This window comes from Nannospalax galili, unplaced genomic scaffold (assembly GCF_000622305.1).
Source record: "Nannospalax galili isolate Female #2095 unplaced genomic scaffold, S.galili_v1.0 scaffold188, whole genome shotgun sequence".
NCBI lineage: Eukaryota > Metazoa > Chordata > Mammalia > Rodentia > Spalacidae > Nannospalax > Nannospalax galili.
Window position 1 is genome coordinate 5,364,382 of NW_008360325.1, and position 22,413 is coordinate 5,386,794.

The 22,413-nt window shown below is 48.1% G+C and overlaps 1 long non-coding RNA gene across 1 annotated transcript in view; it reads left to right on the plus strand.

Annotated features, from left to right (window-relative positions):
* Window positions 1–21,337, plus strand: part of LOC115068841 — a 73,256-nt gene extending 51,919 nt beyond the window's left edge. The window contains exon 4 of the long non-coding RNA XR_003848187.1: window positions 21,264–21,337. This is a non-coding gene — a long non-coding RNA (uncharacterized LOC115068841). The remainder of the gene's footprint in view (window positions 1–21,263) is intronic.
* Window positions 21,338–22,413: the final 1,076 nt, after the last annotated feature.

The following is a 22,413-nucleotide window of genomic DNA, read 5'->3' on the forward strand; positions in this document are numbered from 1 at the left end:
CCATAACATTGTACAAGTTCTTTTATTTTTTCTTTCTTTTAAAGACGGGGTCTCCCTATAGCCCCAGCTAGCCTGGAATTCACCACATAGACCAGGTTGGCCTCCATCTCATAGAGATCTGCCTGCCTCTGCTTCCCCAGTGGTGGGATTAAAAGCATGTGCCACCACTCCAGGCTTACAAGTTCTCTTTTCTAGCAGAAACAAATCTTCATTTTTTGTTTACAGCTGCATTTTTGAAGCATGGAGAACCAAATAACTGTTGTCTTTAACTTCCAAAGGCTCCTAGCTTTGCTGATGACCAGCTGTATGACCTTGCTTATGAGTCTTCATGGTGACTGGGGCTCCTGATGAACAGTCTCCTATGACAGCCATGGAGAGAGCTCAGTGAGAGACCAACGCTACCAGCCTTTGTCACCTGTGCAGGCACCAGGTGGTGAGGTGGCTGTTCTTGGTCTAGGTGGCACAGTGTCCTCTCATGCCTTAAGCTGCAGTGGCAGACATCTACCAGGCTTCCCAGAGCATCCTGAGCCATGCATTGAGCTACGAGACAGAGGCTCTGGTCTGAGGCTCTGCCCTGAGTTAGAAAGCTGAGGAGGTTCCTCAGAGGAGCTGACCCCAGCTTTCTCTAGCATGCCTGTGTGTGCAGGGCTGTGCGAGAGTCCCACCAGGCTAAATCAGGCTTTATCATCCACAAGTCTGGTAGCTGCCGACTGTCCAAAGGCTAACAAAGCCCTGAGATCACCAAAGCTTAGCAAAGACTGGGATACAGGGAAAAGGCCTGGGATTCACCCAGTTTGCTATGTGAGGAGGACCTGTGGTGGTTTGTTTTGATGGGATGGTCTGGAGTGGAGGCCACACACTGGGCCCAGAGCCACAGGACCCCTTGGTCATGACTGCTCCTGTTCTCGGGGCCCTGACCTCAGGCCACTTCCTACTGTTCCTGGCACTTCTCTGTCATTTCTTTTATGTCTGTTTTTTTAAATTGTGTTGGAGAGGTGGCTGAGTTGGTAAACTGCACAAGAACCTAAGTTTGATTCCCAGAACCCATGTTTAAGAAAAGCTAAGTGTGCTGGTGCTTACTTAAAATACTGTGTGGGAGAGCAGAGACAGGCAGATCTCTGAGGCTTTTGGCCAGGCATCCTAGTTAGTGTATTTGATGATGAGAATGCCTATCTCAAAATATAAAGGTAGGGGCTGGCAAGATGGTTCAGTGGACAAAGGTGATTGCTGCCAAGTCTGATGACCTGAGTTTGATCTGAAGATCCTACATGGTGGAAGGAGAGAACTGACTCCTAAAAGTTGTTCTCTGACCTACATCCATCCATGCACACATACTCTCTCTCTCTGTCTCTAAATAAAAATAAATAAATTCAATTTAAAGAAGAAAAAAACCTCATAAAGGCAGATGGCATCCAAAGAAAAACATCAAACATTGACCTTTGGCCTCCATGTACATGCACATGGACTCATAAATGCACGTACTTGTGCACAACAAGCATGCAGACATGCACTAAGTTGGGTTAACTTGCTAATGTAAGCATTGGGAGTTTTTACTGAATAAAGTTTTATGGTTCCCCTTATGGGCTGGATGGCTTTAGTGTCAACTTGACACACCTGGGTTGAGGGAGCCTCAATTGGGGAATTTCCTTCATTGGACTAGCATGTGACCATGTCTGTGGGGCATCTTCTTAATTGCTGAGTGATGTGGGAGGGCCCAGCCCATTGTGGGTGGTGACACCCCTGGGCAGGTGGGCCTGTGCTGCATAAGAAAGCAGGGGAGCAGGGGCCAGGGGAGCAAGCCAGTAAGCAGTGTTTCTCCATGTCCTGTGCTCCAGCTCCTGCTTCCAAGTTCCTGCCCCGAGTTCCTACCTTGGGCTCCCTGATGAACTGTGACCCAGGAGATGTAAGATAAATAAAACCTTTCCTCCCCAAGTTGGTATTGGTCAGAGTATTTTGTCACAGCAATGGAGAAACAAACTAGGACACCTTAGGAAAAAAAGTCCACCATGACCACAGTGAAACAGAAAAGAGAGCACCTGCTCCCTGTACCGCAGTCTCCATCCTTATAAAATCCCCACTCTGGGGCTTGAAAGCTAGTCATCATTTGTGGAAGATTTAAGAGGTTGAAACAGGGTTTTTTTTTTTTATGCTCATGAGTGGAGAAATGGAAGGTTGACTACACAGGTAGTGTTTTTGAGAGAAATGAGTGTGTTCATTACTTTTCGCATGCTGTGATAAAACACCAGAAGGAAGCAGTGGACAGAAGCAAGGATTTATTTTGGCTCACGGTTTGGAGGATACAGTCCATTGTGGTGGGGAAAGCACGGTGGCGGGTGACTCCATGGCAGTGGGGATGTGTTCACATCTCAGTGGATCAGGAAGTGAAGGCTCCAGAAGAAACCCAAGGGTCTGGCTCTCAGTAACACACTCAGTTAGGCCCAACCTCCTAAAGGTTCCACAACCTCCCTAAACAGTCCCACCAGCTAGAGACCAAAAGTTCAAACACATGAGCCTGTGGGGAACATTTCACATAGCAATGAGGTAAGAGAAATAGTCCCAGACATTTGGTAGCTAAAGTGTCTGTGGGCTTCCAGGGCTCACTGCTTCTTTCTGCTTCTGTCTGGGCTCAGTGGAGGGTTGCTGTGTCCCATTTCCTGTCATCAGGTGGAGACAGGAGGCTGATTTGAACTAGGGGATGGTGAGTGAAGCAGAATCGGTAATGGAGGACCTAAGGACCAGTGTATTTTTAGAAAACATGGCGTTGATATGGATCTATGGCATGGGTCAAAATGGCTACCCTTGGACCTCCAGGGGGCTATGAGTCAGAATAAAGTGGCTGACACCAGTTGTTCAGAGATCCTCGAAATATATAGTGATGTAATATGTAACTATTTTTGGCAGCGTGCCATTTTTGTGTGGGTTCTATATACATATGGCCTTGAGGTCAGAGGCCTGAACCCTTAGCCTCTCTCTGCCTTCACCAGCCTGTCTGCTTGTGTGTGTCAGTCTGTAGGCCTGTGTGCAAGTCTGTGTGTGTGTCTATGCCTATGTGCAGGGGTATGTCTGAGTGCTTGCTGGTATCTGTCTGTCTGTGTGGTGGCCTTTGCCTGGAGCAAATAAAGTATATCTTATCAGTCTACAACTCTCTGACTTCTCTTCAATCTCCTGGCCTCCTGTGACCCACCTACTTTCCTGACATCAGCACATGGACCTCATGAGTGGTAGGGAAGTTAGTGGGGGTGAAGTGTGTGATGCATAGGTCAATGCATTTAGCCTGTGATCTAGGATGTGTCCCAGCAGGTGCCATCGTAAGGTGGCTTCAGCTTGCCACCTTCATGGGTACAGTTGAGTTGGTCACGCTTGGGGCACTTGCTGTCAGTGCACATCGGTGGGGCTATTTGCTCCTGCAATTCAGCCTGCTTCATTCCAGCCCAACAGGGTGCCCCTGTCTGCTCCCCATCCTCTCATCTGTCTCTGTTTTTGGACGTTGCTTCGAGGCCCTCTGAACTCGATGGTCAGGAGCTCCTGTCTCCTTCTCAGTCTTCTGTGATTCATCTTGGATGAAGAGGCCTGTTGGGATACCAGAAGCTGACGCAGAGGACATACTTCAGGAAAGTGCCGAGTGTATGACCCACTCTGCCCCTGGGCTCCCAAGACTCAGGTGCTTGTTTCTCTTTGGGTCTCTGTGTCTGCAGCTACAAAATAAACAGAAACAAAAGGCCAGTGGCCTCTGCCCTCTTCAGCTCTGGTCATCATGTTCCACATGATCCTGGGGTAAAGTCCTCTTCTGACCTGGACTATTGAGAGAGCACCTGTCTCAGGAGCCGGTCACGTCCTTTAGAAATGATCAGTACTCTAGGCATTTAGCGATTTAAATTTTTCCTTACTGGACTCCCCTTGCTGATGTCTACATAGAATACGTGTGACTGACAAAAGAGGCTTGCTTCCCTGGATGGTCCATCTAATGGCACCTTTGCCTTGCTCGTTTAGATTCTTGCTACTCTGAGAACACAGGAGGTCTCTCCCATCATAAAAATATACCCACCCAGAAAGGAAGCTGGTAAAGACCTAGCTATGCTGCCAGGAAGCCCCACTGATTGAAATGAGCAGACACACTGCCCAGAAGGCCCCAGGGGGTCTCTAGGCTGTGCCCATCACTCCTGGTGACACAGGAGTACCGTTTTTTCACCCTGTTAGGGCCAAAAAATAAAAGAGGCTTCATGGTGAAGTGAGAGCCTTGGGCTGTGCATGTCCAGTCTCTGCAACCCCAGGAGCACAGGGAGTCACTTCAGCAGCTTTGATATATGCACATCTGTGGTCACAAGAAGGCTTTGCCTTCTGCTGTGGGGTCTCAGCAATATTCTCACATCTCTCTAAGCCTCATTTTCTCATTTACAAAGTTCTTGATCTGAAGGAGGAAGTGGAATGATTTAGGGTCCCATTCACTGGGTGCTCTGTGTCTTGCCTTCTGCTGTGGGGTCTCAGCCATATTCTCACATCTCTCTAAGCCTCATTTTCTCATTTACAAAGTTCTTGATGTGAAGGAGGAAGTGGAATGATTTAGGGTCCCATTCACTGGGTGCTCTGTGTTGACCGAGCACCACACCAGTGCCTCCCTGTGTTACATTCCCAAATCCTCCAGATGACCCTGCCCATCACTGCCATCATCACCTGCACCCCACTATTGTCGCCTTTGAGTCCCAGGGGAGAACACCGTGGTCTTGCAAGATGAATGAGGTGTCTGTCTGAGGCCTCATGGAGTGTGTGTGTGACACAGCTGTGATCTGAACCACCTTGGCGTAGCCAAGCAGGCCCCGCGGCTCCCTGGGCTACAGGAGAAACAGAGCGAAGATCCCATCAACCCCTCCATGACCTCATTAGCCACTGAGCCTCAGGTTTATGATTCAGAGCAGGGTGGGCATCCTCAGCTTCCGTGGCTGTGAAGGGATCAGGCAGTCATGGGTATGGAAATGTCATCAACAGGGCCAGCATGGTTGTCTATGGAGAAGAACTGGGCTTGGAGATGGGTGGCTCACCTGGCTTTGAGGCCTACAGGGAAGGGCTCTTCTGTCCATCGCTCATTGAAAGGCCTAGAGAGCATGTGTGAGGAACTTGCCCAGGCCTTGTGTGCAGATTAATTTATCATGAGGGAGGTGATGATTCAAGGGACAGGAAGGGACCATTTGGGAGAGGGCCAAGGTAACTAACTATATTAGTTGCTGTTCTTCTTGTTGGGACAAAATGCCCAACAAAGTGACTTAAGGAAGGACAGGCTTATTTTGGCTCACAGTTTGAAGGTGCAGTACATCATGGAGGAGAAGGTGGGGCTGCAGGATCATGAAACAGCTGGTCACTGCATCAGGAGGCAGAGAGACGAATCCTGGCATTCAGTTGTCTTTTTTCCCTTGTTACTCTGTGTAGGATTCCAACCCATGGAATGGCACTGCCCTCTTTAAGGTGGGTCTTTCCTCCTCAGCACAATCTAGAAACTCCCTCTCAGATAAGCCCAGGGCTTGACTCCAAGGTGGCTCTTGATCCTGTCAAACTGACAATATATTTTTTAATATTTTTATTGAGTTTTGTGCATTTCATGCATACATCTTAATCAAATTCAGACCCTCTCTCCCCATCCCCCAAAGCCCCCCATACCACCAGATCTCAGGTATTCTGTCATATATGTTAAGTCCTATCAAATAAAGGTGTCCCTCGATGTAAATTCATCCATTGGAGTCTAGTCAGCCTATCTAGAGTCCCTCCCTTAAAGACGATCAACTCTACCTCACCCCATAGTAATCATTTGCCAATAGTTCCTTGCCTAGGGTTGGGGCCTGCTGCCCATTTTCCCAGTTCTATGCTAGGTTTTTGTCTGATTGAGTCAGCATGGGTCTTGTGCATGTTGTCACCATTGCTGCAAATTCATATGAGCAGATTCCTAATGGCTTGAAAGCCTCTGTTTCCTTATGTTCATACACCAACCCTGGCTCTTAAAATCTTTCTGTCCCTTCTTCTGCAGTGGTCCCTGAGCCATGGGTGGGTGAGGTTCAGTATAAGAGTCTTATCCAGGGACACACACTCTACAGTCTCTTATTCTTTTCTCTTTCTTTATTTCCCCATTGACTCCTTGATGAACATGGGAAGGAGCTGGCATAATGGTGGGAGAAAACTTCCAGTTAACACTCCACCCATTCCTTGGGTTTTTACATTCTTTCTACCAACCTCTTCAGCAAAATTCCCTGAGCTTTGCAGGGGGTGATAGGTGTGGGACTATCTTCCATTGCGGCAAGGCACTAAACTTTTGGGATTCTGCATCATCTGTTTTTCATGGGCTGTTGGCCCATTTCAGTGGGATTCCATCTACTATAAAAACACAAACAGCAAGAAGCAACAACTTCTAAACCATGGCTGCTATAATAACTTAACCTATGGGTATAAACACAAATGCTTAGATGGTACGTTAGCAGGTGCATCACATCCATCTAATAAAAAAATTTCCATGGCTTCCCCATGGGGTCCTGTATTCTTCCCTGCCACAGGGGGTTAGCCTGGTCTATAGTACCAAATATGTGTTCCACCTCTAGGAGTGGGCATTATATCAAATCAAAAATTTTCTTGTTGTACTAGACGTTCCACTATTGTACCAGCTGGAACATCTTGTGTGGCATATTGATATTGCAGAATGCTGGGTCCATTGTTGAGCAGAATAATAGGGGACAATTTTCCTCCAGTCATCTGCATGTCGACTTCTGACACTATGGAAGACACACATCCAATTGCAGGGAATTTCCAGCTTAGTCCAAGCTTGGTTCCTCCATCTCCTGCACTCACATCATGTGGTGTCTTCAGCAATAGGGTTTTACCATCCACTTCCAGTGTACAATCAACATTATTGGCAATGGCCTTTACTGTTTTGAGGACCTCTAGGGCTTCTCTGGTCAACAGCTCACAGGAGGGCAGGGCAACCCATCTTTGGCACTGGGATTTTCATTTAACAACCGTATGGCTTCTGGTATGGCTTTCTTCTATCCCCATAAGGTTCCTTCTATGCTTAAGGCTTTTTTTCCCCTGTGTATCCAGAGAATTTTTCCCCTTTTTTCCTATAGTTATTTGTATAGCCCTCCTTCCCGCCTTCCCCCTTTACCCCCTTTTTGCATATTTCTCCCTTAGAAACACCTTTCTCCTATTATTTTTCTTTCTCAAGTTCCTTCTTTTCCTTCACTTCCCTGGCTCTTTTCCACATTCCTGGTCCCTGCAGTTACATCAGCATATGCACTCATTTACAAGGATTTAGTGCTGGGATCCACAAATGAAGGAGAACATACGTCTTTTGTTTTTCTGAGTCGGTGTTACTTCACTTAGTATAACAGTTTCTAGATCCATCCATTTACCTGTAAATTTCATTTTTTCATCTTTCTTTACTGCTTGTAGAACTCCATTGTGTAAATGTAACACATTTACACATTTTTGTTAACCACTCATCAGTTGAGGGACACTTAAGTTGCTTCTATCTCTTAGCAATTGTGAAAGAGCAGCAACAAACATGGTTGTACAAGTGTCTCTGCAACAGGGTCCTCAGACTTCTACGTAGGTAGTAGACTCTGACTTATTAGACTCTAGACTCCAGCCCCGTGATTCTCCGTGATCTGCCCATGTTCGGCTTCTCTGCCCTTGTGGGTGTTAGTCCCCTCTTCCATGATACTGATCATCTTTTGGGTCACCTTTTCCTTCCTCCCTGCATGACTGCCCTCCAATCAGCTCCTCCCTCTCTTAGGGCCAGGCCTGCCGTTATTCTGCCTACTTTCTCTGCAGTCTGACCAACCTACCTCCCTGCTGGTTCCCTGACCACCTGCACTGTGCCTTCCTCCACACACCTGGAGGGCCTCTCAGAAGCAGAGACATTGGTCTAGCCTGCAGCTTCTTTTGTCTTTCTGGAACTTCCTCTGGCTCTTTTGGCTGCTTTTTTTCCCTGTCAGTGACTTGTGCTTTCTCCCCTTTACTCCTTCCTCCCCCTCTCTGGCATCTCCTGTCCTTTGAGAGAGAGGAAGAGGCTGCGTACTTGCGTTCTCTGTCCCCTGCAGGTCTGGGCAGAGCAAGGCCATCCTTTCTAGGCTTGTATGCTGTGGTGTTGCTGTTTGGGGAGGCCAGAGCATCTTCCTGGCCCAGATTTGCTTCCTCTGTGGTCTGCACGTCTGGGCAGAGCAAGGCCATCCTTTCTAGGCTTGTATGCTGTGGTGTTACTGTTTGGGGAGGCCAGAGCATCTTCCTGGCCCAGATTTGCTTCCTCTGTGGCCATTGTCCCCGGCAGCTGCGTACGTATAGGCATCTGGTCCTGCCGCTGTGGCTGCCCGTAGACCTGCAGGTGTTTTGGGCAAGCTCCAACCGTCCCATAGATGACTCGCTTGCCTGCCCATAAGGCTGGCCCTTGGATGGTTGTGCCCAGGTTGGTCTGGTTTGGTCAGCCAGCTCTGTTTGTCTCACGTTAGCAAGGGGCAGAATCACTTTACTCAGGTGCCCACACACCCAAGGCAAGCAGCAGATGTGTCTGCCTTCCTGAGTTCTGGCTGGAAGAAACCAGTTCCCCTCTTTTTTTCCATGACATGGGGATGGACTTCCACTGTGGCACCAGAAGATATGCAAGTCAATCAAAAGCCAGGGAGTCATATAATAGGCCTGATTCTGACGTCTCTCTGATGCTCAGAGCGGAGAGCGGAAGGCAAAAGACAGGTAATGGTGGGCATGCAGGTTGGCAGGATATCATGAAGGCCCCTGAGGATGGACAGGCAGGAGTAAAGAGGGTGCAAAAGGCTGGATGAGCCAGCCTTGGAACCTACTGGACACGAAGGCCCAGGGGTTAGTTGACAAGTTCAGGGAACTCTGAAGTCTTGGAGCCATATATAGTTGGGTTCTCTGAGTCATCAATGAATGAATGAATGACTGAATGAATGAGTGAACAAATGGTCACGTCATACTTTTTTGCCCTGTCCCTGAGAATCTGTGGTCTTGCAAGTTTGAAGAGAGGGTCTTCTGCTGAGTGACTAAAAAGAAAGAAAGAACATAAAGAGCTAAGCAGGGAGTGGTACACTGTGCTAATCTGACAGAAGCTAGCTGTGCCTCTGCTCATGAGAACATGGCTCCCTCACTGGGGAGACTCACATGTGTTCTGCTTCGCATCTGAGCTCCCCCTCAAGCCAGGCTCCACCTGCCCGTAGTGCTGACTAGCCTGACACCTTTTTTTGCCCTGTCTTCGTCCCTTGGCTCACTTCTCTTTTCCTCTCCTGAGGCGGTTCAACTCTAAATAGCATATTCTAGAAACTTGCCTCTTAACTACAGTCTCCCACATTCCAGCCTTACCCAGGCCTGGCCTCTAAGCCTCCTAATTAAAAGTAAACTTCAAAGGTCCTACAACTTGTTACAGAAACGAGATTTTTAAAATTTATTTTTATTTTTTGATGGTACTGGGTGTTGAACCCAGGGCCTCGTGCATGGTTTGCAGGAACTCTAACACTGAGCTATATCTCTAGCCTATTTTGCATGCTTTATTTGGAGACAGGGTCTTACTAAGTTTCACTGGCCCTGAACTCACTTTGTAGTCCCGGCAGGCTTTGGACTTTGATCCTCCTGCCTCAGCTTCCTAAGTAACTGTGCTGGACGGCTTCAGTTGTCGACTTGACATACCTGGGAAGAGGAAACCTCAGTTTGGGCTTGGCAGATGGTCCTGGGTTGTGTAAGAAAGCAGACTGAGCACAGGCTAGGGGAGCCAGCCACTACACAAAGTTCCTTCCTGGTGTGGGAGTCAGTTCCTGCCTCCAGGTTCCTGCCATGGCTTCGCTTGATGGCGCTGTGAGCTGTTTTTTAAAATATTTTATTATTTTTATTTGATGTGCAAGAGTGTATTGCCTGCATGTAGGTAGGTACACCCATGTCGTGCAATGCCCACGGAAGTCAGAAGAGGCAGTGGTTCAAGGCTGCAGACCCAGGTAGTCTGAAAGCACACCTGTGTGCTCGTTACTCCTCACACCGTGAAAAAACCTGCTTCCCTGGTGGTGGCCGGAGGGACAGCAGATGGCTCCAGGAAGGTGATGTGACACCTTATTGTGGAACCTTCCTCCACTCACTGTTGATTTCTGGATCCAATAGACTACAGATAGCTTAGGAGTCAACAGCCATGTACCCCACACCCTGTGGAGCACTAGATATATCTTTTTATTATTTGCTGTTTGACCATCTTTTTGTCCTAAGGGAAATGGTTTAATCTGTCACAAGGGTTGGCAGACTATAGCCCACAGATCAAGTATGGCCTATCACTTGAAGTTTAACAGTGGTAAAATACACTTGCCTTAAAATTTGTCACCTCAGCCACTCTTAGGAGACAGTTCGGAGTATACCACAGTGTTGTACAGCCATCGTCACTGTGCATCTCCGTTACTTTTTCCACCATGAGAACTGTAACTGTCCCTTTGAACACTCCCTGCCCTCCCCTAGACGCACTGGCACTCTCCACTCTGACTTGTGGAGGGCCCTTGCAGAAGTGAGCCCTGGCATATTCGGCCTTTTGTGCCTGGCTTATTCCACATAGCCCTAGAGGTTCCTCTGTGATGCAGCTGAAGAATACTCCATGTATTAGCCTGCGCATGCTTAATTTATCCCTCCACGCATTGCTGACACCTTCTGTTGGGTTACTGTGGCTAGTACTTCCACAAGCCTGAGTGTAGAGATCATGACTGATTTCTGAGGGCAGAGTTTTCCTCGAGCACAATCATGCCTGTTTGTGTGTGGCCTGCTTGAAACATCTTCACTCTGATGGTAGATTATTTGAATGTTTGCAGCAGAATTTTTGGCCTTGTGAGCCCAAAATAATTGAGTATATAGTCCTGTACAGAAGCAATTTTCAAACCCTGAACCTAATGGGACCTGGGCCTTGGGACTGTGAAGCTCCACTCCCCACCCATCCTAAGCCTCTCTACTTTTGTTTCTTGCTCTAGACCAGACATGTTCTGCCCAATGTTGTCTTGGAACAAAGGACTCCTTTACTTCAGAAAACATCTTCAGCTTTGGAACAAGAGTGAACCAGACAAGTCCCAGATGAATTGGTCCCCCAACTGGGTTGTGGGTCTCTTGGGGATTTGTGGAAGGAAAGAGAGACTCACTCGGTCCTCTAGGTTGGGGAGAATGGACTCGGCCACTTTCCCTGGAAGCATGGGGGAGTTGGAAAGTTCGGCTCTTTTGGCCCCTGGGTTTTATCATGATGTCAGCATTTGAAACCATGATATCTTTGGGAGAATGACATCAGGGTTTCCCTCCAGGTAGAGTGGGGAGCTGCCTCTAGACTCAGCCTCTCACCTGGGAAGCACTTGTCTGTGTTTCAGATAATCAAGCGAGGTTCCTTGAGACTCCTCTCTACCACAGAGGAACTTGTTCACCACTGGCCTTGCAGATCTGCCCTGTAAACCCCCTTGGCCTTTTGGCTAATGAAATGCTGCCATGGAACCTTCTCATTCTCCTGAGTCCGTGAGTCCGTATCAGGTGACTAGGAAAGACCGGCCCAGACACACCAGTAAGATGCTTAAGGTGTGTATTTCCAAAACAGCCCGGGCCTTGTCTCCAAGCTGGCCTCGTGCATAGGTGTGGCAGCACCTTCACTGTGTTCCTGTGATCTGCTGTCTTGGATGATTGCATGAGTGTGGTGCCCGGGCATCTATTTGTCACCTGAGCTTGGGATACTGTGTACTCCGATGGGTGTTGACCTTTGAGATGGTAAACTCCTGGTCACCCTGGACCGCCAAGGATCAGTGCCTCAGTACAACACACTATGCCTGGTCATATGTCAGCACTGTGCATATGGAGAGGTGGACGTGATTATCAGTCATCATCCACGTCAGAGGCAGTTGGAACTTTATCTTATTCGACAATGTGTTAATAGGTCCTTATGACAAGGACACTGCTGTGGTCTGAATGAGAAATTTCCCCCATAGGCTTGTGTACTTGAACACTTGGTCTCTGGTTGGTGACATTGTTTGGGGAGGTTATAGAACTTTTAGGACGTGGAAGACTTCCTGGAGGAAGTGTATTATGGGGGTGGGCGGGCTTTGAGGGTTCCAGCCTCATATCACTTCCGGGTCACACTCTCTGCTTCCTGTTTGTGGTTGAAATGTGGTGGCTCATTTTCCTACTCCTGCTGCTTGATGCTGTGCCTCCCTGTCTCACTGGTCAATGGACTCTCATCCTTCTAGAACCATAAGCCAAAAAAATGTTTTCATCTAGAAGTTGCTTCTGATCATGGTGTTTCATCACAGCAACATAAAAGTTGCTGATACAGGCACATCTGAATCAATCTATTCCTGCATCCTGCAGTGATGGAGTGCGTCAGGTTCTCAGTCCTCATGTGCTTCTCTTCCTCATCTCAGTTCTTCTGTCTTGTGACTGTCTCTCTGGTCATGAGACAGTGCTGGTGAGCTGGGGCTTCTGTTTCAGAACCTGACTAATTCACTTTTTAGGACTAGCTTCGACTGATTGTTTAGTTGCTAGACTTCCTCACCCCCGAGTGAAATGAGTCTGGTGTTGCTTGCCTGGGATTGTGACTTTGCTGATCTGCAGGGTTGGTGTGGCCGGGTGGTTTGAGAGCTGGGCTTCCCTCTTAGCTCTCCGTGGCCGCTTCCTTGGCTTTTGGAACAGGCTGGCCTCTGGCTGCTGCTGTTGCCTTCTCTGTTGCTACTTAGGAGACTTGTAAGTCAAGTGACTTTCTGGCTGCTCTCTCATCTGATGCTCTCATCGGCACTGCTGTTCCAGGGTCTTTGTCCTTCAGGGAAGGTGTTTCTGTTTCCCTGCTTCATGGCCACTTTGGTCACCTGCTACCCTCTTACTCTGGTTTATTTTGTTGCAGTTCGTATTGTCAGCCAATGAAATAGTTTTACAGAAATCAGCGATCTTCCTACAAAGGGGGAGAGAGCAAAAATTGCAGCTCTGTGATCTTTGCTTCTTAAACCTGCCTTAGCCATGTAAGAGACACCCACAGGTAATACCTAGATGAATGGGTATGATTGTATTTCAGTAAAGCTTTACTAACAAAAACAGACGGCAGGCCAGACTTGATCCATGGACTGTGCTTTGTCTGCTCCTGTCTCTGTCATCTGACAGGATGTGAGGGGCATGTGTAGAGTAGGGATGTGTGCAGGGCAGGGTTCATTGTATCCCAGAGCCCAGACATTGTTTCATAAACGCTGAGATATTAGTGAATGAATATTCTCTTTAAAACTTTTTAAAAATTTTACTTACTTTCTGTGTATGAGTTTTGCCTGCATGTATGTAAGTGCACCACATGCATGTAATGCCCTCAGAGGCCAAAAGAGGGTGTCAGATGTCCTGGAATTGGAGTTACAGGTGGTTGTTAGCCGCCATGTAGGTGCTGGGTCCTCTTCAAGAGTAGTCAGTGCTCTTAACCACTTAGTCATCGCTTCAGCCCGACCCTTTCCTTTTTAAAAGTAGCTTTCTTGAGATAATTTGCATAGATACAGTCCAACCAATCACAAAGTACAGTGTAGTAATTTTTTGTACATTTATAAATTTGCATAGCCATCAGTACAATCTAATTTCATAAGGTTTGTTAGGAGACAGAATCTGTGTATATAGACTAGGCTGGTCTGAAAACTCACACTCCTCCTGTCTTAGACCTACTAGTGTTGGGATTACAGGCAAGTGCCGAGACCTCTAATTGTAGGATGTTTTCATCCATCCTAAGGAACTCTTGTGTGTCCCCTGGTCTGTCCATCTCATCTCCTCACCCAGCCTTCGGCAGCTGCACATTGATTTGTGCCTCTGAATTCAAGTTCTGGCCAGTCAAATAATTAAAGGAAGCATGTAACAGGTGATAGAGTCTCTCCGTCAGTATCATTCTTTCAAGGCTCCCATGTAGTACCATGTTTTCAAGGCTCACCCATGCAATATCATGTTGCCAAGGCTCACCCATGCAGTAGCATGTTTTCAAGGATCATCCATGTGGTGGCATATTTTAGAACTTCATTCTTTTTTCTTGCCAATATGCCAATTTGTTCAGTATCCTGTTTTAACCAGCCACTCATCAGCTAACCGACACAGATCATATCACAGACCTGCGATGCATGCTTAAGGCCTCTAGTCTTTCCTGTTGGAGGCCTCCAGTCCTGGGTCTGTTGCTGACTGAGGCCATTCTCTCCCTGTCCCTGCACCTGAGTAGCTCCATCTTGCAATGAGAGATTCAGCCCAGATGGCAGCTTCTATCCTGGTGCTGAGACCCTGCAGTCCTGAGATTTCTGAGACACTAGTCAATTGGGGGGAGTCACTGGGTCCATCAGAGCCACACTGTCCTTTAGAAGGTTTACTGAAAAGGACAAATTCAGACTGAGGGAAAGCACATGGTCCCATTCTTTGCTTAGCAAATTATTCCTTGTTTTAAACCTCATGAGAAGATTAGTAATTTTCAGCATTGATCTCAAAAATTAGCATGAGATATGTCAGTATCTACCATTTGGGGTTTGTATGACAATTAGATGATTATCATCGAGTTGAAAAAATTCTTTTGGTCTCAATTTATCCTCTTGTTTCATTCCTCTTATCTGAATTTTACTCCACTTATTCAGTGGATGTTAAAAAATAGGACTCAAAAAAGATTTCAAAATTAGAGAGAGCTGGGATGTAACTCTGTGGTAGAGAATGCGTATTGTACGCACAAGGCCCTGGGTTCAAGCCAAGCGCTGCAAAAGAAAAGAAGGAAGGAAGGCGGGGCGGGGGAGGAGTGGAGGGAGGGAGGAAGAGGCTTGTACAGCTGCCCAGAAGATGTGCACACAGAGTGCTTCATGGTCATCAGAGCGTCTGTCACAAAGCAATAGTCTAAAGTGATCCTCAGAACAATCGATGTAGTCATAAGCAGCATCATTGCCGCTTTAGGAATGGAATCCTTACGGCTGACAGATATCAACGCCAGCCCCCTCTTACTCTGCTAGCTGGAGTCATTGCTGATGACCCATTACCTCAGGTCTTTCAGAGGCTTTTGCCTTGGAGAGGCCCCACCCTGTGAACTCTGGTCCTCTGCCACCTTTTTTTCAAAGATCATCAGAGAAAATTGCATGTGGGTCAGTCAGTACCTGAGCAGTTCCTCAGGATTCCTTTGCATTCTATTCTGGTCCTGGCTTCTGCTCCTCCTGGTGACCTGACCTTGAACCTGCTGTGGCCAGGGGATCTTCTGAGTAGCAGAAGGCAATATTTCTTCATGAATGTGATGGGCATCTGGGAACTTCATGTCTCAAGCAACGCTATAGGTGAATGAATGACAAAAAATGAGGCACATAGGAGAGTGAGTCTCCCACACAGAGGAGCCATGAGTGGGAGGAGGCAGGAGGCAGGAGCTCGCCACCCAAGTCAGGGAGCATGGACTGCATTCCAAGAGCAATGGGGAGTCACCCAAGAGTTTAAAGGGCTTGAAGCTGGAGAGAGATTCAGAGTCTCAGAGAGATTGTCAGAGTGCAGGATGGAGGCCAGAATCTGGAGGCCAGAGAGGGGACCCCAGCTGGACCCAGGCAGGAGGAGGTACAGGCTAGGGGGTAGAACAGGGTGGAGGTGAGAACAGGTATTTCTTCTGGAGATTGGCCTAGACAGCTCCTTCTGGCTTGAAAGTGGAAGGCTCAGGAGGAGGAAGGTTCAGAGGGATTCCTGTGTCCTCCTGGCTATCTAGGTGATGGGGTCGGGGGGGGGGTCATATAATCAGATGACAGGATTGGAAAGACGTGTTGTGTGGCGTGCTTATCACAGTCCATCTGTGGGTCTTCTGTGATCCCTCATTCCCATCTCCTTCTGTCCTACTGGCCTGGGCTGTCGCCAGGCTGGGCTGTACCCTTGTTCCCTTGCACGCTCTGAAGACCAAGGTGGAATGGTAACTCAACCATCCTTTGAATGTCCCTGGGAGGAGAGTATTGTTGAGATCCGCAGTCACCACAGAGGGTACTGATTTTCCTCTCTGATATTTTCACTTATCCCTGCTGTGGACAGAATGCCTGCATATGGTGTGGCCTCTGATCCCCAGGCTCCAGCCCATCACGACTGCTGACAGGGAGATTGTGTTCAAAGATTTCGCTTTTTCATTTGAAGAAATGATTCCCACTTATCTCTGATCTAGACCAGATTGACTTAATATGAAACAAAATTCCCTTGGTGGCCCGGGCTGATGCTTGCTGGGCCATCTCTAGGCTTGTGGGGGGCTGGCGGTGCTTAAGTCTGGACCACGTTAGTGGGTTAGTGGGTGCGTGTGTGTGTGTGTGTGTGTGTGTGTGTGTGTGTGTGTGTCTACAGAACATATTTCTATACACAGTGAGTGCTTGGGGTTTCAGGAGTTTCTGTGGAACAGATGGAAGCCATGTGAACACCAGCTGACCACTGTTGGCAATAGGGTAACATCAGACCCTTTGTGGTTTCAGGCCTTTCTCTTGACTCCACAGCCCTTTCTATGTGGGAGGCCCTGTTTCGAGGTGGGAAAAATACTGGTGGAGTCAGAGCTCCTTGGTCTCACCCAATGTCTGACTCTTGCAAGCTGGGTGACCTTGTGCAAGTCTCCCAACTTCTATGAATTCACTCTGGCCATTGTGAAAAGCAGAGTCCAAGGCTTCACAAGAAGAGGTGTTACATCATTCATTATGTACAAAATGGGTGTGAAGAGCCGGCCGAGTCAGTCACTCAGCCCTCCTGCCTGCTGTGTTTCCTTCTCTGCAGTGAGAAGTGGGACTCAGAGATTTCCGGGGTGTTTTCCAGCTCATGCTCAGGCTGTGACGTGTTTAATGAAATGACTTTCCTTCTGAGACCATGGGAGTTTGGTTGTAATGATTTTCGAGGCTTCAAACTCTCACGTCTACAAGCACCAGGCAGGCAGAACAGAGCTGAGCCTGGTTGGGTGGGACCCTGTGAATGGAAGACGGCCTGTCCTGTCTAAAATATGGGCTATTGTTTAGCTCCAGTAGATGGAAGTTATACAGGTTCTAGGACCCCAGATCTTACCTTTGTAAGAGTCTCTCTCTCTCTGTCTCTGCCTCTCTCTCTCTCTGTCTCTCTCTCTCCAGATGTGTGCATGTGGAAGCCCATGAGGCCCCAGATCTTACCTTTGTAAGAGTCTCTCTCTCTCTGTCTCTCTGTCTCTGCCTCTCTCTCTCTCTGTCTCTCTCTCTGTCTCTCTCTCTCCAGATGTGTGCATGTGGAAGCCCATGATCAACCTCATGTTATTCCTAATTGGCCAAGTAGGTGAAACATTGGCTGGCCAGTCAGTCCCAGACCACTTATCTCTACTTCCCAGTGCTGGGATCACCAGCACACATCACTGTGCCTATTGTTTTTACTATGGGTTCTGGGGATCAAACTCAGATCCTTATGCTTGCAAGGCAAGCAATGAGCTATCCCCCTAGCCCCACCTTTATAAAAGATTTTTGGAGATAGGGTCTTACCGTAGTCTCAGCTGTCTTGGAACTCGTTATATGTAGACAAGGCTGGCCTCAATCTCACAGATATCCATCTGCCTCTGCCTCCTGAGTACTGGGTTAAAGGCATGTGCCACCATGCCTGGTTAAATAGCTTTTTTTTTTTTTTTTTTCCAAGACAGGGTCTCCCTGTAGCTCCAGCTGGCTTGGAACATCTAGACCAGGTTATCTTCAATGTCACAGAAATATACCTGCTTCTGCCTCCTGAAAGCTGGGGTTAAAGGCATGTGTCACCATGATCCTCATAAGAGGATCCATCATAAGTTTGGCACCTGAGCATTTTTCAGTGGTCTGAGATCTGAGCAAGCTGTACTTGTTGGCTGGGTTTACAGTAGGCTATTTCTCTATGAACTCCTCTTCCTTCAAGGCCTGGGCCAAGTGGTAAGTGGGCAGGCCACACTGTCTATTTCTGTGATACCCCAGTGTCCACCATCCTGCCTGGATGTGTCCCATTAGAATTGTGTTTGCAAGGGCAATGCCTGGAGCACCTTCATCTTGCTTACTCTGTATCCCAAGGCCCAGAACAGATCCTGAACGTACCCAGCCCTGATGCATAGTGATGTTGATAAATCTCCCAGTGACATAGAACTGGCAAAATCTCAGGGCTGGGCACATGGCTTAGCTGGCAGACTCCTTGCCTAGCATTCTGGAAGTCCTGGGTTCAATCCCCAGCACTGCACAAACTGGGTGTGGTAGTATATGTCAGTAATCTCATCTCTCTGAAAACAGAGGTCAGAGGATCAGGAGTTCATCCTCTCTCATACAGCAAGTTAGAGGCCAGCCTAGGATACATGAGACCTTATTTAAAACAAGAACAAAACCCTCCCCCCCGCCCGCACCAAATGGCAACGTCTCATGGCAGTACAGGCCTGGATAACGTGGCATCTGGAATTTAACTGCGGACCCACACCAGGAACAAAGTACACAGTGGTTTTTGTGCCCTCGCTAGAGAGGAAGTAACCAGGAGCTGCTCATGCAACCCTGCCCGGGTGGCTCTGATTCTGTCCAACTCTTGTTGGCTTTGAAATGCAGACAGCAGCAGCGGTGACAGCCAGGGCCCCCAACCCTTCTGTATCCAGAATCTCAACCCCTCATGACCTGCTTATGCATGTGATCCTGGGCCCTTACCAGATCCCAGAATCCTTAGCTTAGTGAAACAGAGGAGAGAATCATGGCTCAGGGATTCTAGGGTGTCAAAGCTGGAAGGACCAGAGTGGGCCTCGGACTTAACCCTGACCTCAAACTGGTGTTCTGGTCACTGCAAGCACCACACTGAGTTGTTTCTGAAGCTAGAGGATCATAGGGGGAACCCATGACTAATGTTTTGCTAAGTGGACACGTTGTCAAATTGCCTTCTAAATATGTTTGCTTAGACTAGAGACTCGTACTGCTCTTGCCCTTGGCCAGAGAAGCTTCGCTTTGCCTTGGGTAACAATGAGCGAAAAGACGCATAACTGGTCAGGGCCAAGAACGGTGACTGTTGTAGGCTCAGCCATAAATGGGATATCAACTCCCTTCCCTCCAAGCTCAGGGAGCATCACCGAAGAGAGAGGAAAGAATGTAAGAACCAGAGGATGGGGAGGGACGCTGTGAAATGCAGGGAGGGCTCGGCATGGCGGTTGCACTTGTGAACTCACTGTAGCTGTGGTAATCTGTACAAGGGGGTCTGCCAACATTTCATCATGGATGGAGGAGGAGCTCATGGGGCCCCACTCCTCCATGAGGAGCCATTGGCAGGTACTTAATGGTTGCCGGGGGAGGAGTTCTGCCCCTCAGTGGTGTGGTTTCTGGTAGGTTGCCCTTGCTTGAGGACATGCCCCCACCAACCCCACACTCATGCAGGCCATTCTAATGAAACTCAGTTCTCTCTCTCTCTCTCTCTCTCTCTCTCTCTCTCTCTCACACACACACACACACACACACACCATGAAAGTTGCGGGGAGACTTGTGGGGAAGAAGGGGTCGGCAGGAGTGGAAGGGGGTAAGAGAGGATAAGGGGTGGATCTGATCAATGTGTTCTATATATGCATTAAATGACGTCAGAAGAAATTAAAAACAAAAGCAGCCAGAGCTTCTGTGGGCTCTGACCTCACAGCCCGTGCTCCTGGACGCGAGCCAAGTCACACTGTTCATAGTAACTGGAACGGTGGTTGGAGCTCACGCTCAGAAGTCTCATGGATGGACGCATTGAAACAGGCAGTCCTCCATTCCTGGTTTACAGATGAGGAAACTGAATCACAGAGTCACAGAAAGGTTTGGTAAACTTCCCCAGGTCGTACAGGTAGGATGAGGTCCAGGAGGGCTTCAAATTTAGAACCATGTTCTCAGATTTTGACTTAAACTTGGTGTGTACATTCTTTAACTGGAGTCACATAATAGGAAGCTTTAACTCTTATCTTTTTTCTCCTGCCAGAATGCATTTGAGATCCATCCAAAACATATCAATAGTTTGTTACTTTTGATGGTCAAGTTGTAGTTCATTATCTGCCTGAAACAGACCCTGGTGATTGTCCAGTAGCTAGTGTGTGGTGAGGACGGATGATGGAAACAGCATACTACAGTGCATAATTGAGATGGCTGCCACTGTGGGCAATTGGATCATGCTTCCTCTGACTGCCTCTGGGGAACTAAGCTGAATTTGCCTCAGATGGCCCCACTGAAAGCTGGGGGCCTCAGCCACCATCCAGCGGCTCCTGGTTGCCTGATGAGGCAGATCCCTTCCCTGGTAACTGGCACCCTTGCCCTTCTTGGGTTGAGTAGATTACAGCAGATTTGGAGGAAGACCCTTGTGGGGGGAGCAGAGAGGCATACCCCTCTGCCAGCAATCATAGAATGTGATCCCAGCTGCCCTGGAGGCAGCTGTGGTCAGAGCTTGTGGAAGGGCACACAGACGTCCCATCATGTCCCATCCAATAGACCCTTCTGGGGTCATCGCACCCTCTCCACCTGGTGATGAGCTCCATATTTATCTGTGTGCCCCTGCCGGTTTCCATGGGGACCATGGGAACCTCTGACCTCCTGTCCTGTAGTTATAAAGGCATGGCATGCAGGAAGGTCTACTCCAGACCCTCTTAGGAGCTTCCAGAAGTATGTGTTCAAGTTCCTTCCCAAAACAACCTCAAAATGAAGCCCTTTGATTGGGGCTGAGAGTCTCCAAGTTACTCAGATGTGGTAATTTGAGGGCACTGAGACTGTGCGTGCCTGGCTCTGCCCACTTGTGTTTTAAAATGATAATTTTGTCAACTACAACTATTCTCTCTCTCTCTCTCTCTCTCTCTCTCTCTGTAGTATGCATGTAAATGCATGGTCACATTTGGTACCAGAGCCTTCTCTTAATGGTCACTAGATCTGTGGAGCTCTTACCTTTTTTTCCTATTAAGGTTAGCTTCTGTTAACTCTGCATTAAGGGTATTTTGAGAATGTGACACTGGGCTGCTTGGCCTCCTCTTCCAATCACCCCAGTCATGTTAGAAAAGCAACAGATGAACTGATGTCTCGGTGAGTTGGTCTAAGGACCAAAGTGCTTTTGGACAAAGTGAAACACCCCCCCCCCCGCAACTTGCAAATGCTTCTGTGATGGTTTGATCATGAAATATCCCCCACAGGCTCTTGTGTTGAGTGCTTAGTCCCTAAATGGTGGTGTAACTTTGGAAGATTCTAGAAGCCTTAGGAGGTGGGGCCCATCTGGAAGGCCGAGGTCATTGGGCAGGTCTGTGTGTGTCTGTGGGGCATCCTTGGCCACTTCTTGATCATTGCTCTGCTTCCTGTCCATCACAGGTTCAAGACCTTCCTCTTCTACAGGATGTTCCTTCTAAGACAGGCGGTCATGGATGAAGCCATCTGAAACCGTGAGTCAAAGAGAATCTTTCCTCCTGTAAGCTGATCTCTTGTGTGTTTGGTCACCATAGTGATAAAGGCTGAGCTAACACAACTTCCCCTCAATGGAAAGCAAACCAAGAACAGCAATTTAAAAAAACAACAGATGGAACTGTGTCTTCGTTGAGTTGTTCTAAGGCCCAAATTGTTTTTGGCAAAAGGAAAACCCCCCCCCCCCCAGCAACTTGCAAATGCTTCTGTGATGGTTTGATCATGAAATATCCCCCACAGGCTCTTGTGTTGAGTGCTTAGTCCCTAAATGGTGGTGTAACTTTGGAAGATTCTAGAAGCCTTAGGAGGTGGGGCCCATCTGGAAGGCCGAGGTCATTGGGCAGGTCTGTGTGTGTCTGTGGGGCATCCTTGGCCACTTCTTGATCATTGCTCTGCTTCCTGTCCATCACAGGTTCAAGACCTTCCTCTTCTACAGGATGTTCCTTCTAAGACAGGCGGTCATGGATGAAGCCATCTGAAACCGTGAGTCAAAGAGAATCTTTCCTCCTGTAAGCTGATCTCTTGTGTGTTTGGTCACCATAGTGATAAAGGCTGAGCTAACACAACTTCCCCTCAATGGAAAGCAAACCAAGAAAGCAAAAAAGACAACACATGCACTCCACTTACTGTCAGTAGAAATTGGGCTGTATCCCAACTCCGACTTCACCGTGTGACCTTTGTTATGCTGCCTTGGCATTGTCTATAGTTCTTACCCGAGCTCTGAGGCTCACTCGTCATGTTAGATCAGGAACATGCCTCTAGTATAGGGTGCTTTCCACACATGGGTAGGAGGTGTAAGGTCCAGGTGACGCTGTTGTCAGGATTCTCCTCCTTCCTGGCATAAAGATTTAGACATGGCTGCCTCAGCTTACTCTGTGACCCTCTCCTCCCCAAGGGACTCTCAGATTCTAGGTGCTGTGCTAAGGTGGTCTGTCCACTTTCTAGGGCTGCCATAACAAAGCCACACATGCTGGGACACTTATGGTCACAGAAATGCATTGTCTCACGTTTGGAGGCCAGAAGTCTGAAGTCAAGATGTCTGGCAAGATGGTTCCTTGCA